Genomic DNA, 16974 nt, shown 5'->3' with positions numbered 1-16974 from the left:
CGTGAATCATATAGTAGATATGATCAACATAGTGATGTTCACCATTGAAAGCTACTCCATTTCACGTGATGACCGGTTATGGTTTAGTTGATTTGGATCACGTGATCACTTAGATGATTAGAGGGATGTCTATCTAAGTGGGAGTTCTTAATTAATATGATTAATTAAACTTTAATTTATCATGAACTTAGTCCTGGTAGTATTTGCATATCTATGTTGTAGATCAATTGCTCGCGTTTAGCTCCCCTGTTTTATTTTTGATATGATCCTAGAGAAAACTAAGTTGAAAGATGTTAGTAGCAATGATACGGATTGGATCCGTGATCTGAGGATTTTCCTCATTGCTACACAGAAGTATAATGTCCTTGATGCACCGCTAGGTGACAGACCTATTGCAGGAGCGGATGCTGACGTTATGAACGTTTGACAAAAGCTCAGTATGATGACTACTTGATAGTTTAGTGCACCATGCTTTACGGCTTAGAATCGGGACTTCAAAAATGTTTTGAATGCCACAGAGCATATAAGATGTTCTAAGAGTTGAAATTGGTATTTCATACTCATGACCGAGTCGAGAGGTATGAGACCTCTGACAGTACTTTGCCTACAAGATGGAGGAGAATTGCTCAGCTAGTGAGCATATGCTCAGAATGTCTGAGTACTACAATCACTTGAATCAAGTGGGAGTTAATCTTCCAGATAAGATAGTGATTGACAGAGTTCTCTAGTCACTATCACCAAGTTACTAGAACTTCGTGATGAACTATAATATGCAAGGGATAACGGAAATGATTCCCAAGCTCTTCGTGATGCTGAAATCGACGAAGGTAGAAATCAAGAAAAACATCAAGTGTTGATGGTTGACAAGACCACTAGTTTCAAGAAAAGGGCAAAGGGAAGAAGGGGAACTTCAAGAAGAACGGCAAGCGAGTTGCTGCTCAAGTGAAGAAGCCCAAGTCTGGACCTAAGCCTGAGACTGAGTGCTTCTACTGCAAAGGAACTGGTCACTGGAAGCGGAACTGCCCCAAGTATTTGGCGGATAAGAAGGATGGCAAAGTGAACAAAGGTATATTTGATATACATGTTATTGATGTGTACTTTAATAGTGTTTATAGCAACCCCTCAGTATTTGATACTAGTTCAGTTGCTAAGATTAGTAACTCGAAACGGGAGTTGCAGAATGAACAGAGACTAGTTAAGGGTGAAGTGACGATGTGTGTTGGAAGTGGTTCCAAGATTGATATGATCATCATCGCACACTCCCTATACTTTCGGGATTAGTGTTGAACCTAAATAAGTGTTATTTAGTGTTTGCGTTGAGCATGAATATGATTTGATCATGTTTATTGCAAAACGGTTATTCATTTAAGATAGAGAATAATTGTTGTTCTGTTTACATGAATAAAACCTTATATGGTTACACACCCAATGAAAATGGTTCGTTGGATCTCGATCATAGTGATACACATATTCATAATATTGAAACCAAAAGATGCAAAGTTAATTATGATAGTGCAACTTATTTGTGGCACTGCCGTTTAAGTCATATTGGTGTAAAGCGCATGAAGAAACTCCATGCTGATGGGCTTTTGGAATCACTTGATTATGAATCACTTGATACTTGCGAACCATGCCTTATGGGCAAGATGACTAAGACTCCGTTCTCTGGAACAATGGAGCGAGCAACAGACTTATTGGAAATAATACATACTAATGTATGCGATCCGATGAGTGTTGAGGCTCGCGGCAGGTATCGTTATTTTCTGACCTTCACAGATGATTTGAGCAGATATGGGTATATCTACTTGATGAAACATAAGTCTGAAACATTTGAAAAGTTCAAAGAATTTCAGAGTGAAATGGAAAATCATCGTGACAATAAAATAAGGTTTCTACGATCTGATCGCAGAGACAAATATTTGAGTTACGAGTTTGGTCTTCAAATTAAAACAATGTGGAATAGTTTCACAAATTCGTGCCACCTGGAACACTACAATATAATGGTGTGTCCGAACGTCATAACCGTACTTTATTGGATATAGTGCAATCTATGATGTTTCTTACCGATTTACCACTATAGTTTTGGGGTTATGCATTAGAGACAGCTGCATTCACGTTAAAAAAGGGCACCACCTGAATCCGTTGAGACGACACCGTATGAACTGTGGTTTAGCAAGAAACCTAAGCTGTCGTTTCTTAAAGTTTGGGGCGGCGATGCTTATGTGAAAAAGTTTCAAACTGATAAGCTCAGACCCAAATCGGAGAAGTGCATCTTCATAGGATACCCAAACGAAATTGTTGGGTACACCTTCTATCACATATCCGAAGGCAAATTCGTTGCCAAGAATGGATCCTTTCTAGAGAAGGAGTTTCTCGTGAAAGAAGTGAGTGGGAGGAAAGTAGAACTTGATGAGGTACCTGTAACTGCTCCCTTATTGGAAAGTAGTTCATCACAGAAATCTGTTCGTGTGACTCCTACACCAATTAGTGAGGAAGCTAATGATGATGATTATGTAACTTCAGATCAAGTTGCTATCGAACCTCGTAGGTCAACCAGAGTGAGATCCGCACCAGAGTGGTACGGTAATCCTGTTCTGGAGGTTACGTTACTAGACCATGACGAACCTACGAACTATGAAGAAGCGATGGTGAGCCCAGATTCCGCAAAATGGCTTGAGGCCATGAAATCTGAGATGGGATCCATGTATGAGAACAAAGTGTGGACTTTGGTTGACTTGCCCGATGATCGGCAAGCCATTGAGAATAAATGGATCTTCAAAAGGAAGACGGACGCTGATAGTAGTGTTACTATCTACAAAGCTAGAATTGTCGCAAAAGGTTTTCGACAAGTTCAAGGTGTTGACTACGATGAGAGTTTCTCACTCGTATCTATGCTTAAGTCTGTCCGAATCATGTTAGCAATTGCCGCATTTTATGAAATCTGGCAAATGGATAAACAAAACTGCATTCCTTAATGGATTTATTAAAGAAGAGTTGTATATGATGCAACCAGAAGGTTTTGTCGATCCTAAAGGTGTTAACAAAATGTGCAAGCTCCAGCGATCCATCTATGGACTGGTGCAAGCATCTCGGAGTTGGAATATACGCTTTGATGAGTTGATCAAAGCATATAGTTTTATACAGACTTGCGGTGAAGCCTGTATTTACAAGAAAGTGAGTGGGAGCACTACAACATTTCTGATAAGTATATGTGAATGACATATTGTTGATCGGAAATAATGTAGAATTATTCTGCAAAGCATAAAGGAGTGTTTGAAAGGAGTTTTTCAAATAAAGACCTCGATGAAGCTGCTTACATATTGGGCATCAAGATCTATAGAGATAGATCAAAACGCTTGATAAGTTTTTTCAATGAGTACATACCTTGACAAGATTTTGAAGTAGTTCAAAATGGAACAGTCAAAGAAAGAGTTCTTGCCTGTGTTACAAGGTGTGAAATTGAGTAAGACTCAAAGCCTGACCACGGCAGAAGATAGAAAGAGAATGAAAGTCATTCCCTATGCCTCAGCCATAGGTTCTATAAAGTGTGCCATGCTATGTACCAGATCTATTGTATACCCTACACTGATTTTGGAAAGGTAGTACAATAGTGATCTAGGAGTAGATCACTGGACAGCGGTCAAAATTATCCTTAGTGGAATAAGGATATGTTTCTCGATTATGGAGGTGACAAAAGGTTCGCCGTAAAAGGGTTACGTCGATACAAGTTTTGGCACTGATCCATATGACTCTAAGTCTTCATCTGGATACATATTGAAAGTGGGAGCAATTAGCTAGAGTAGCTCCGTGCAGAGCATTGTAGACATAGAAATTTGCAAAATACATACGGATCTGAATATGGCAGACCCGTTGACTAAACTTCTCTCACAAGCAAAACATGATCACACCTTAGTACTCTTTGGGTGTTAATCACATAGCGATGTGAACTAGATTATTGACTCTAGTAAACCCTTTGGGTGCTGGTCACATGACGATGTGAACTATGGGTGTTAATCACATGGTGATGTGAACTATTGATGTTAAATCACATGGCGATGTGATCTAGATTATTGACTCTAGTGCAAGTGGGAGACTGAAGGAAATATGCCCTAGAGGCAATAATAAAGTTATTATTTATTTCCTTATATCATGATAAATGTTTATTATTCATGCTAGAATTGTATTAACCGGAAACATGATACATGTGTGAATACATAGACAAACAGAGTGTCACTAGTATGCCTCTACTTGACTAGCTCGTTGATCAAAGATGGTTATGTTTCCTAGCCATAGACAAAGAGTTGTCATTTGATTAACGGGATCACATCATTAGGAGAATGATGTGATTGACTTGACCCATTCCGTTAGCTTAGCACTTGATCGTTTAGTATGTTGCTATTGCTTTCTTCATGACTTATACATGTTCCTATGACTATGAGATTATGCAACTCCCGTTTACCGGAGGAACACTTTGTGTGCTACCAAACGTCACAACGTAACTGGGTGATTATAAAGGTGCTCTACAGGTGTCTCCGAAGGTACTTGTTGGGTTGGCGTATTTCGAGATTAGGATTTGTCACTCCGATGGTCGGAGAGGTATCTCTGGGCCCACTCGGTAATGCCCATCACTATAAGCCTTACAAGCATTGCAACTAATGAGTTAGTTGCGGGATGATGTATTACGGAACAAGTAAAGAGACTTGCCGGTAACGAGATTGAACTAGGTATTGAGATACCTATGATCGAATCTCGGGCAAGTAACATACCGATGACAAAGGGAACAACGTAAGTTGTTATGCGGTCTGACCAATAAAGATCTTCGTAGAATATGTAGGAGCCAATATGGGCATCCAGGTCCCGCTTATTGTTATTGACAAGAGAGGTGTCTCGGTCATGTCTACCTAGTTCTCGAACCCGTAGGGTCCGCACGCTTAACGTTCATTGACGATATAGTACTATGAGTTATGTATGTTGGTGACCGAATGTTGTTCAGAGTTTTAGATGAGATCACGGATATGACGAGGAACTCCGGAATGGTCCGGAAGTAAAGATTGATAAGTGGATAGTAGTGTTTGATCTCTGGAAAGGTTCCGGAATCCATTGGAAGGGGTTTCGGATGTTTCCCGAAATATTTGGGCACGAGAACACTTTATCTGGGCCAAAGGGGAAAGCCCACGAGGTTTTTGGAAAGCGCAAAAGGAAGTTTTGCGGAGTCTAGGGGCCAGACGCCAGGGTCCCTGGCGTCTCGGTCCAGACGCCGGGAACCCTGGCATCTGGCCCTGGAGTCCGAGAAAGACTCTTTCCTTTCGGGTGAAACCGACTTTGTGGAGGCTTTTACTCCAAGTTTCGAACCCAAGGCTCAACATATAAATAGAGGGTAGGGCTAGCACCCAAGACACATCAAGAAACACCAAGCCGTGTGCCGGCAACCCCGTCTCCTCTAGTTTATCCTCCGTCATAGTTTTCGTAGTGCTTAGGCGAAGCCCTGCGAAGATTGTTCTTCACCAACACCGTCACCACGCCGTCGTGCTGCCGAAATTCATCTACTACTTCGCCCCTCTTGCTGGATCGAGAAGGCGAGGACGTCACCTAGCCGAATGTGTGCAGAACTCGGAGGTGCCGTGCTTTCGGTACTTGGATCGGTCGGATCGTGAAGACGTACGACTACATCAACTGCGTTAATATAACGCTTCCGCTTACGGTCTACGAGGGTACGTAGACAACACTCTCCCCTCTCGTTGCTATGCATCACCATGATCTTGCGTGTGTGTAGGAAATTTTTGAAATTACTACGTTCCCCAACATGACGTTGTGCCCGACTTGAAGCAGGAGGTGTGGCCTGACACAGTGTCGGACTTGAAACAGGAGGAGTGGCCTGACGCTGTGCCTGACTTGAAGCAGGAGTCTGCTCACGTGTTCGTGGACTTGGAGGAGCGGGAGTCTGCTGACACGCTGGCGGACTTCGAGGAGGAGTCGGCAGACGCGGTGTCGGTGGACTTCGAAAGATGATGCAATCCTTTCTCCATAGGATGATACGATGTATGGCCTCTCCCAGTGTGTGCTCGTTGTCACCTCCAGGAATGTCAAGCTGTAGCCCCGAATATGGGTCCACCACCTCATCAACCAGGACACGAGCATAGCACGCTGGAATCGGGGCGTAATCGAAGGTTGCTTCGGGGGTAATTGTAAAAGCAACGGCGTCCACCACCTTCATGGATTTGTTCTTCATTTTGAAGTGTAGCTCACAGTTAGTGTTCTCTATGATGTCATCCACAGGGTATGTATCCAGCAGTGCGTCGCCCGGGACGGAACCAACGCTGCTTCTCGGCATGGATGGGACGGTGCTATCCAATGCTGGATGATCATCCGCTTACTGCTGCCGCTGCTGAGACCCCCTTTCCTGGCTAAGTGAGTCGATCTGCTGCTGCTGCTGCTGCTGGAATTTGAGTGCCAAGTCCGTGTGCCTTGCTTCTAGGCCTTGAAGGCATTCCGCGTCCTGCTTCCTCTGCTCCTCCACCAGCTTCCTCTTCTTCTCCTCCTCCATCTTCTTTCTTGCACGGGTCCTGTAGTCTTCGTTCCATTCCGAAAAGCCCTCATACCAGGGAATAACGCCCTTGCCTCGTGTTCTTCCTGGGTGTTCAGGATTTCCCAGGGCGCGTGTAAGCTCGTCGTTCTCTCTGTTGGGCGTGAACACCCCCTTTCGAGCATCTTCTATTGCATCAAGTAACTTTTGTTCTGCTCCTTTTGGACTTGCCTTCTTCAAAACCAGGCCTGTCTTCGGGTCCAATGCCCCCCCCATGCGCATAGAACCAAGTTCTGCACCTGGGGGGCCAGCTCCTAGTAACCGGAGTGACCCCTGCATCCTCCATCTCTTGCTCAGATTTATCCCACTTAGGCATTGCCACCGCGTAGCCACCTGGACCCAGCCTATGGAACTGCGTCTTTTTGCGGCATTGGCCTTGTTTTTTCTCGAACGTTCCTTAGATAATTCTGATTCCTTGAATTTCACGAAAGCGGGCCAGTGTTCTCTTTGCTTCTCCAGTGTTCCCTTGAATTCTGGAGTCTTCCTTTCTGCAGCGAGGTAGTTGGCCCATACAGTTTTCTTGTGGGCGTTGAATGCAATTGCCATCTTCTTAAGATCAGCGTCCTTGACTTTCTGCACATCTGCATCAGTGAAATAATCTGGTAGGGTGAAATGTTCCATCAGAGATTCCCAAAGCTTTTGTTTTGCTCTGTCGTCGACCCAAGTAACATCTGGGCGTTTAGTTTTTGGCTCTTTCCATTCTTGAATGGAGATCGGGAGTTGGTCCTTCACAAGAACTCCGCACTGACGAACGAACTTGTTCGCAATGTTCTTAGGCGTGAGGGGTTCGCCACTAGCTTTGATGGAATCGATGTTGTACTTTACACCCTCCTTCAACTTTTTGCCCGGGCCGCGCTTTGTCCTGCTGTCTGTAGAAGCAGATTTTCTCGATCCGGAGGGTTGAAAGAAGAAGTATCGATTCGTTAATATATCTTCAAATAAAAAAAACATGTGATGATCACTAGATGCATGCTTATATAAATATACCTCGCCGGTAGTCTTTGTTATTTCAAGATCAACATTGTATTCGTCATCATAATCATTGTCTGCGTCATCATAATCATAATCATAGTTCATGACTTCATCAGCTCGGTCGTCGAGATCGAATATCTTATCATCACCCTCCCCGGTATTGTTCAGATATTGGGAGCCGTCATTTGCTTCATTCAGATCATCTGGCCTGTTAGGGCTGCGTATGATCTCGAACAGGGCCTCTTCTCCCTCTCTGCCGGTATTGTCCGCCATAGCTTTTATTTAACTAATACAGAAGAAATATAAAACAATTTTGCATTCAAATAACAATGCATGGATGCAATCAATAAGGAAAAACTGAATCATATAGTACATAATATGCATCGTCTCGAATAATATATAATCTCGAATACATCGTCTCGAATAATATATAATCTCGAATACATCACTGGCTAGGTAGCTAATAAAGATCGAATACTATAGAAGAATCTAGGCCAATCGTGGTTCCTGGGGTGCGGGCGGTGGACGCCCAAAGACAAGGAACCATCACAGGATCATATCTCCGGTCATCTGCCCAAAGAACCTGCCAGGTATTGGAGAACCTGACGTCCATAGCAGCCATGTAGCGATGGACGTGCTCGTCCTCCTCCCTGACACGACGACGCACCACCTCCGGCGGGGCCGCTCCCTCTGCACCGAATGTGGCCCACGCGAACGCCACCAAAGGAGATCAGGGTCGACGACGGGACCCGAGGCCGGGTTCCTCACCAAGCAGCGCGCCCCTCCAGGTAGCACCTCCCAGTGCCAGCCCGGCGGAGCCCAGTCCCGGACATGGGTCAGCCAGACGTCGTGGCGAATGGGTCGACGGCGAGGATGCGGGCCGGGCATCGTCGAGAACAAATACTATATGCCCGCAAAAAGTAACATTTTTAAATGATTGGATTGTGATAACTAAAATTCTATATGCAAATTCTAACAATTTGACATTAATCTAATTCATCTAGCTAAAACTAACTCTAAAATTTCTAACATTTATATATATATATAACTAACATTTCTAATATTTCTATAACTAAAAAACAGAAAAATTGCTAACATTTCTATAAATATTTCTATAACTAAAAAACAGAAAAATTTATAACATTTCTATATAACTAACGTTTCTAATATTTCTATAACTAAAAAACAGAAAAATTGCTAACATTTCTATAACAATGTGTGTATGTGTGTGTGTGCGTGTGTGTGGACATGGCGGCCGGGGCAGGAGCTCACCGGCGAGGCGCGGCGACGGGGGGCGGCGACGGGGACGGAGACGGGCGGTGACGACGGGGATGGGGACGGGGCGGCGGCGACGGGGATGGGGACGGGCCAGGCGGGGACGACGGGAGGACGGGGCGGGGCGCGGTGACGGGGCGGGGCGCGGCGACGGGGACGACGGGGATGGGGACGGCGACGGCGACGGACGCCGACGGGGACGGCGACGGACGGCGACAGGGACGGCGACGGGGGCGGCGACGAGGGGCGACGGCGAGGGGCGGCGGCGACGGGGCAGAGGAGAAAGAAGCAGAGGGAGAGATGAGAAACTGATTTTTTTTGAAGTTTTTTCTTATATAGAACAACCTTTAGTACCGGTTGAAGCCACCAACCGGTACTAAAGGTCTGTTTTGGCCAGGCCAAGCGGCGGGAAGCGCACACCCTTTAGTACCGGGTGGTGGCTCCAACCGGTACTAAGGACCCCCATTTTAGTACCGGATTCAACCACCACTCGGTAGTAAAGGGGGTGCGCTGGCGCAGGTGCGGTGCGTCATGTTTAGTCCCACCTCGCTAGCCGAGGGGCGTCCGCACTGGTTTATAAGCCCCAGTGCGGTAGCTCTCTCGAGCTCCTCTCCAAAGCAGGCCTACTGGGCCTAAATGTTCTGTGATGTCCTGTGGGCCTACTGGGCCTTTGCGGGCCTGCATCCTGGCCCAACAACAGGTTGGGTTTCTAGTCGTATGCAGGCCGCTGTGGCGCAGTAGGCGGGCTTTTTATTTTCTTATTTATTTTTGCTTTATTTATTTTTGTTTTATTTATTTTTGAGTTTTTTTTGCTGTACTTAGAGTTTCTTTGTGAATATTTTTGCTTTAGGTACAAAAATTACAAACTTTCTATTAGTGCCGGTAGTTTACAAATTTGAATAGTTTACATTTTGAATTATTTGAAATTTGTGTGAATCACTAGTTTGTGAATAACTTAACTTTGAAAATAGATTTTGCAGTGATTCTTTTTTCTTATGTTTAATATTAGTGTGTTTTATCATTATATTCAATTTGGTAATGCTTAGGTTATTTAAAAAATGAAATGCCTTTGTAACGGATGAGTTTTCGTTCGAAACCCTCATACTTCAAAAGAGATTGTCCATTTTGTACACGAAGTGCATCCAGTTTTTGCGGTAACCCTCTCTACTTTTTTTTGCACATGCTATGTGGGTGAAATTATGATACCATGCCAACTTTCAACCTTTTCTGGGTTCATTTGAAATGCTTTTCAATTTCAGGGTCATTTAGTTGAAAAAATCAGTAAATGCATGAAAGAATTTGTTTGCACATAAAATTTCTTCGCGTTTCAAATGCCAAAACACATAACTACCCTAACTATTACAGAGGTTCCCTCCTGGGTGTGAAACACAGAAGAAAGTGATGATAGTGAAGCCGATCACATCCCAGATCTTTGGGTGTGAAACTTTTTCTTCGCGTGTGTCCCTTTGCGCCGTAGCCATGGAAAATCTTCATCATTTAACTGGATGCTCGGGTCAATATTCACTGTGAATGGAGCAATTTCATCAAACTTTTCATAATCTTCTGACATGTCTGTCTTGTCATCCACTCCCACGATGTTTCTCTTCCCAGAAAGAACTATGTGGCGCTTTGGCTCATCGTATGATGCATTCGCTTCCTTATCTTTTCTTTTTCTCGGCTTGGTAGACATATCCTTCACATAGAAAACCTGTGCCACATCATTAGCTAGGACGAATGGTTCGTCTGCATACGCAAGATTGTTGAGATCCACTGTTGTCATTCCATACTGCGGGTCTTCCGTTACCCCGCCTCGTGTCATATTGACCCATTTGCACCGAAACAAAGGGACCTTCAAACCACGTCCATAGTCAAGTTCCCATATCTCCTCTATGTAACCATAATATGTTTCCTTTCCCGTCTTGGTTGTTGCATCAAAGCGGACACCACTGTTTTGGTTGGTGCTCTTCTTATCTTGGGCGATCGTGTAAAATGTATTACCATTTATCTCGTACCCTTTGAAAGTCATTATATTCGAAGATGGTAACTGGGACAGCGAGTACAGGTCATCTTCAATAGAGGCGTCATGCATGGTACGTGTCTGCAACCAGCCGGCGAAACTCCTGGTTTGTTCACGTGTAATCCAGTCATCAGACCGCTCCGGGTGTTTGGAGCGTAGAAAATTCTTGTGTTCGTCCATATACGGAGCCACCAAGGCGGAATTCTGTAGAACTGTGTAGTGTGCTTCAGTGAGAGAATGTCCGTCCATACATATTTTTTGATTCCCTCCTAGCGTGCCTTTTCCATCCAGTCTGCCCTTATGCCGCGATTCAGGAACACCAATCGGCTTAAGGTCAGGAATAAAGTCAATACAAAACTCAATGACCTCCTCATTTTCATGGCCCTTGGAGATGCTTCCTTCTGGCCTAGCACGGTTATGAACATATTTCTTTAAGACTCCCATGAACCTCTCAAAGGGGAACATATTGTGTAGAAATACAGGACCCAAAACGTTAATCTCTTCGCATAGGTGAACTAGGACGTGCGTCATGATGTTGAAGAAGGATGGTGGGAACACCAACTCGAAACTGACAAGACATTGCACCAAATCATTCTCTAACCTTGGTATGATTTCTGGATCGATTACCTTCTGAGAGATTGCATTGAGGAATGCACATAGCTTCACAATGGCTAATCGAACGTTATCCGGTAGAAGCCCCCTCAATGCAACCGGAAGCAGTTGCGTCATAATCACGTGGCAGTCATGAGACTTTAGGTTCTGGAACTTTTTCTCTGCCATGTTTATTATTCCCTTTATATTCGACGAGAAGCCAGACGGTACCTTAATACTGAGCAGGCATTCAAAGAAGATTTCCTTCTCTTCTTTGGTAAGAGCGTAGCTGGCATGACCCTGATGTATGCCGTCTTTTCCATGCATACGTTGCTGGTCCTCCCGTGCCTCAGGTGTATCTTTTGTCTTCCCATACACGCCCAAGAAGCCAAGCAGGGTCACGCAAAGATTCTTCGTCACGTGCATCACGTCGATTGCAGAGCGGACCTCTAGGTCTTTCCAATAGGGCAGGTCCCAAAATATAGATTTCTTCTTCCACATGGGTGCGCGTCCGTCAGCGTCATTCGGAACAGGTTGTCCGCCAGGACCCTTTCCAAAGACTACCTTCAAATCCTTGACCATATCATGTACATCAGCACCAGTACGGTGGCGAGGCTTCGTCCGGTGATCCGCCTCACCTTTGAAATGCTTGCCTTTCTTTCTTACGGGATGCCTGCTCGGAAGAAATCGACGATGTCCCAGGTACACATTCTTCCTACAATTGTCCAAATATATACTGTCGGTATCATCCAAACAGTGCGTGCATGCGCGGTATCCCTTGTTTGTCTGTCCTGAAAGGTTACTGAGAGCAGGCCAATCATTGATGGTCACGAACAGCAAGGCCTTTAGGTCAAATTCTTCCCCCATGTGCTCATCCCACGCACGTACACCTGTTCCATTCCACAGCTGTAAGAGTTCTTCAACTAATGGCCTTAGGTACACATCAATGTCGTTGCCGGGTTGCTTAGGGCCTTGGATGAGCACTGGCATCATAATGAACTTCCGCTTCATGCACAACCAAGGAGGAAGGTTATACAAACATAGAGTCACAGGCCAGGTGCTATGGTTGCTGCTCTGCTCCCCAAAAGGATTAATGCCATCTGCGCTTAGACCAAACCATACGTTCCTTGCGTCATCTGCAAACTCCTTCCCGTACTTTCTCTCGATTTTTCTCCACTGCGACCCGTCAGCGGGTACTCTCAACTTTCCGTCTTTCTTACGGTCTTCTCTGTGCCATCGCATCGCCTTGGCATGCTCTTTGTTTTGGAACAAACGTTTCAACCGTGGTATTATAGGAGCATACCACATCACCTTGGCAGGAATCTTCTTCCTGGGGCGCTCGCCCTCGACATCACCAGGGTCATCGCGCCTGATCTTATAGCGCAATGCACCGCATACCGGGCAAGCGTTCAAATCCTCGTACTCACCGCGGTAGAGGATGCAGTCATTAGGGCATGCATGTATCTTCTGCACCTCTAACCCTAGAGGGCAGACAACCTTCTTTGCTTCGTACGTACTCTCGGGCAATTCGTTGTCCTTTGGAAGCATATTCTTTATCATTACCAGCAACTTTCCAAATCCCTTGTCAGATACACCATTCTCTGCCTTCCATTGCAGCAATTCCAGTGTGGTGCCCAACTTTTTCTTGTCAGCTTCGCAATTCGGGTACAACAATTTCTTGTGATCCTCTAACATGCGCTGCAACTTCTTCTTCTCCAAATCACTTGCGCAGTTTCTCTTTGCATCGGCAATGGCCCGACCTAGATCATCAGCGGGCTCATCTGATGCCTCTTCTTCAGCTTCTTCCCGCATTGCCGGCTCAGCTTCTTCCCCCATTGTTGTATCATCGTATTCAGGGAACCCATGGCCAGGATAGCTGTCGTCGTCCTCTTCTTCTTCATTGTCTTCCATCATAACCCCTCTTTCTCCGTGCTTGGTCCAAACATTATAGTGGGGCATGAAACCGGACTTAAACAGGTGGACGTGAATGGTTCTTGACGTAGAGTAATTGTGATCATTCTTACAGACTAAACATGGACAAGGCATAAAACCATCCGCCCGCTTGTTTGCCTCAGCCGCAAGCAGAAAAGTTTGCACGCCATTAATGAACTCGGGAGAGCATCGGTCATCGTACATCCATTGTCGGCTCATCTTCATTACACAACACCGAAAAGACCAAATTAATACAAGTTCATACATAAAGTTCATACAAACTTAAATGCAACAAACAAATAACTCTCTAACTAAAGCATTTAAATGCAACAACAAATGCGATCAAGATCGCAACTAAGGTAACAATTGATCCAACAGCATAATGATACCAAGCCTCACTATCAATGGCATATTTTCTAATCTTTCTAATCTTCAAGCGCATTTTCTCCATCTTGATCTTGTGATCATCGACGACATCGGCAACATGCAACTCCAATTCCATCTTCTCCCCTCAATTCTTTTCAATTTTTCTTTCAAATACTCGTTTTCTCTTTCAACTAAATTTAACCTCTCGACAATAGGGTCGGTTGGAATTTCCGGTTCACAAACCTCCTAGACAAAAATATCTATGTCAACTTGATGGGCATAATTTGTCATAAACACGAAATGCAACAACTAGTTTTAAAAGAGAATATACCACATCCGAATCATAACAAGGACGAGGGCCGACGGGGACGGATATCAAAACCATGGCACTATGTATAACAAACAACGTACGGGTAAGATAATTATACGAGTAACTATATATCCAAATCACACAAACATCAATTTGGTAATGTAAAACATTCATGAACAAGAGGCTCACCACAAGGTGGTGCCGGCGACGGAACGGTGCGGGCGATCGACTGTGGTTACGACGGAGATTTAGAAGGCACTAAGTAAACCACACCTACATATGCAAACTAAGTGTTATTTTTGACCTCAAATTGCATATAAATCAAATACTAGCACATATATTTCCTCCCAAATTACTAAACTCATAAATTAATCACTATACAAAGCATTGCAAGAGCTAATCTAGCAATGAGAGATGAAAGGACAAAGTTGCTAACCTTTGTGATCATTTGAATGGATGGGGGCCTTCAAATCTTGAGAAATTTTGGGCAAAATGTCTGATGAGCTCGAGAGGAAGAGGGGAAGAACAGAGAGGAGAGGGGAAAGGGGAAGAACAGAGCGAGCTCGGGTGGACGAAGGGTTTATGTAGGACGACCTTTAGCACCGGTTCGTGCCACGAACCGGTACTAAAGGTGCTGGAGGGGCCCCGGACTGACAACATCCTGCCACCACTCACTTTAGTACCGGTCTGTGGCACGAACCGGTGCTAAAGGTCGGCCAGGAACCGGTACTAATGAAAGCGGCCGGCTAGCCGTTGGAACCGGCACTAATGCACACATTAGTGCCGGCTCAAAAGCAAACCAGCACTAATGTGCTTGACATTTGACCCTTTTTCTACTAGTGAGTCTAAATCTTGGCCACGCTCATTCTCGATGATCATGTTGTGCATGATCACACAAGCGTGCATGATGTACCAAAGCATTTTTTGATACCAAAATCTAGCCGGTCCTCTCACAATAGCAAATTGGGCTTGCAAAATCCCAAAAACTCTCTCCACATCTTTTCTAGCCGCCGCCTGAGCATTGTGGAAATCAAGATTTTTCTTACCTTCCGGCTTTTTCAACAGCTTCAGGAAGGTTTGCCACTTTGGATAGATGCCATCCGCTAGATAATAGCCATAGTTCTATGTACGGCCATTTGCTACAAACTGCACCTGTGGCAACTCACCATTTGCAATCTTACTCATCAGTGGTGACCGGTTGACAACATTGATGTCATTCAAGGATCCAGGCATTCCAAAGAATGCATGCCAAATCCAAGTCTCTTGATCGGCCACCGCTTCAAGGATTATAGTGGAACCCTTTTTTGCCCGTGGAATTGCCCATGCCATGCCTTTGGACAATTCTTCCAACTCCAATGCATGCAATCTATTGAGCCAAGCATGCCAGGAAAGCCGCGAGCTTTGTTTATCGCCAATAGCCTTGCGACGTCTTCTGCATTGGGAGATCTCAAATACTCCTCGCCAAACACTTGCACAATTCCGACTGCGAAGCGCTTGACACACATGATGGCTTGGCTCTCACCCATAGCCAAGTGATCATCAACTAGATCAGTCGGGATACCGTATGCCAACATACGCAAAGTGGCTGTCACCTTCTGAAAGGTGCTATGCCCGAGCTCTCCGGCGGCATTCCTCCTTTGCTGAAAAAACCGGTCATGGCTCGCTAGTTTCTCTGCAATGCGCCTGAACAACTCGGTGCTCATCCTAAACCGGCGACGAAAGTACGACTCCGGGTATGTGGGATTCTCCACGAAATAGTGCCTCATCAATCTGTTATGGGCATTGATCCTATCCCTCCAAATTTTCTGCCGACCCATAATCGAACCACCGTGCTTCGGTTTTTTATTGATATGCATAGCTAGGATCATTGCAAGATCCTCCTCCTCTTCCATATCAGATTCTTCTTCGAAAGAATCATACGACGAACTCATCTACAATGTTCAATACTATGCTATAAAAACTAGAATCAACGTGCACCAAGTTCATGACGTTTGAGCAATACATACCTTGCAGGCGTTTTGTCGAACACCTTGCGGGCGCCGAGCGGCAGCGAGCGCTCGGGCGCTGTTGGTCAGACGACGGACGCGCGTGAGGGGCGGCGGGACTAGAGGGGGGCGGAGAAGCCGCCGCGGCACGGGGATAGGCCGGGGAAGCGTCGGAACGGTCGCCGGGTGGCGCGGGCGGCGGCGGCGCGGCTGGATGGGGAGTGGGAGTTGCGAGCGAGCGCGCGAGAGTCCAGTGCGTGGGAGCGGGCGCATCAAATAAGCGGCGCGTGATCCCGTTTCGGCCCGCGCGTTGAACTAGATATGCCGCGTGCGCTGTTTTTGCGCGCCCGCTGGAGCCACTATACCGGTTGCGCGCACGCTAAAACGGGCAATTTTGCGGCGCGGCGCTAGTTTGGCGCGGCTGTTGGAGATGCTCTTAGAACGGCTGTGGAGCGCGCGTGGCGGCGGAGCTGCGAACGGATGTCGCGGAGGAGGAAGAAGAGAGGAGAGAGCAAAGAGATCCGGTAGATCGAGGGGGTGGCTTTGGTGCAATTTAAGGTGGGATAGAGCAGTCGGATCCGACGTGACGAACACATCTGGGCGCTTCATATCCGCCCACTATTTGGTTGAATATTGAGGGGTGCCGGTCAGTCCGGGCGTTTAAAACCTATTTAGAGCAACCGTCTGGATCGTATTTTCGTGACGACTCAATGACTGGGCGTCTGCTCGGGCGTTCGAAGTGGGTTTTGGACGTCGTCGGCGCAGGCAGTGGCGGAGCCAAGGGGGGGAGGCCCCTGCTCGCCCCCTAACGATCGAGGGAACAGTTGCAGGCAACGGTTAATTAGCGATATGATTTGCATGGACAACGTGCTTGGCCCCCCTTATCTTTACATGAATTCTGGAGAAAGGGAAGAAAGGCCCACATACAAGCCCATTAGTTAGT

This window comes from Triticum aestivum, chromosome 2D (assembly GCF_018294505.1).
Source record: "Triticum aestivum cultivar Chinese Spring chromosome 2D, IWGSC CS RefSeq v2.1, whole genome shotgun sequence".
NCBI lineage: Eukaryota > Viridiplantae > Streptophyta > Magnoliopsida > Poales > Poaceae > Triticum > Triticum aestivum.
The sequence above is the reverse complement of the archived record's forward strand: the minus strand, read 5'-3'. Positions refer to the sequence as shown.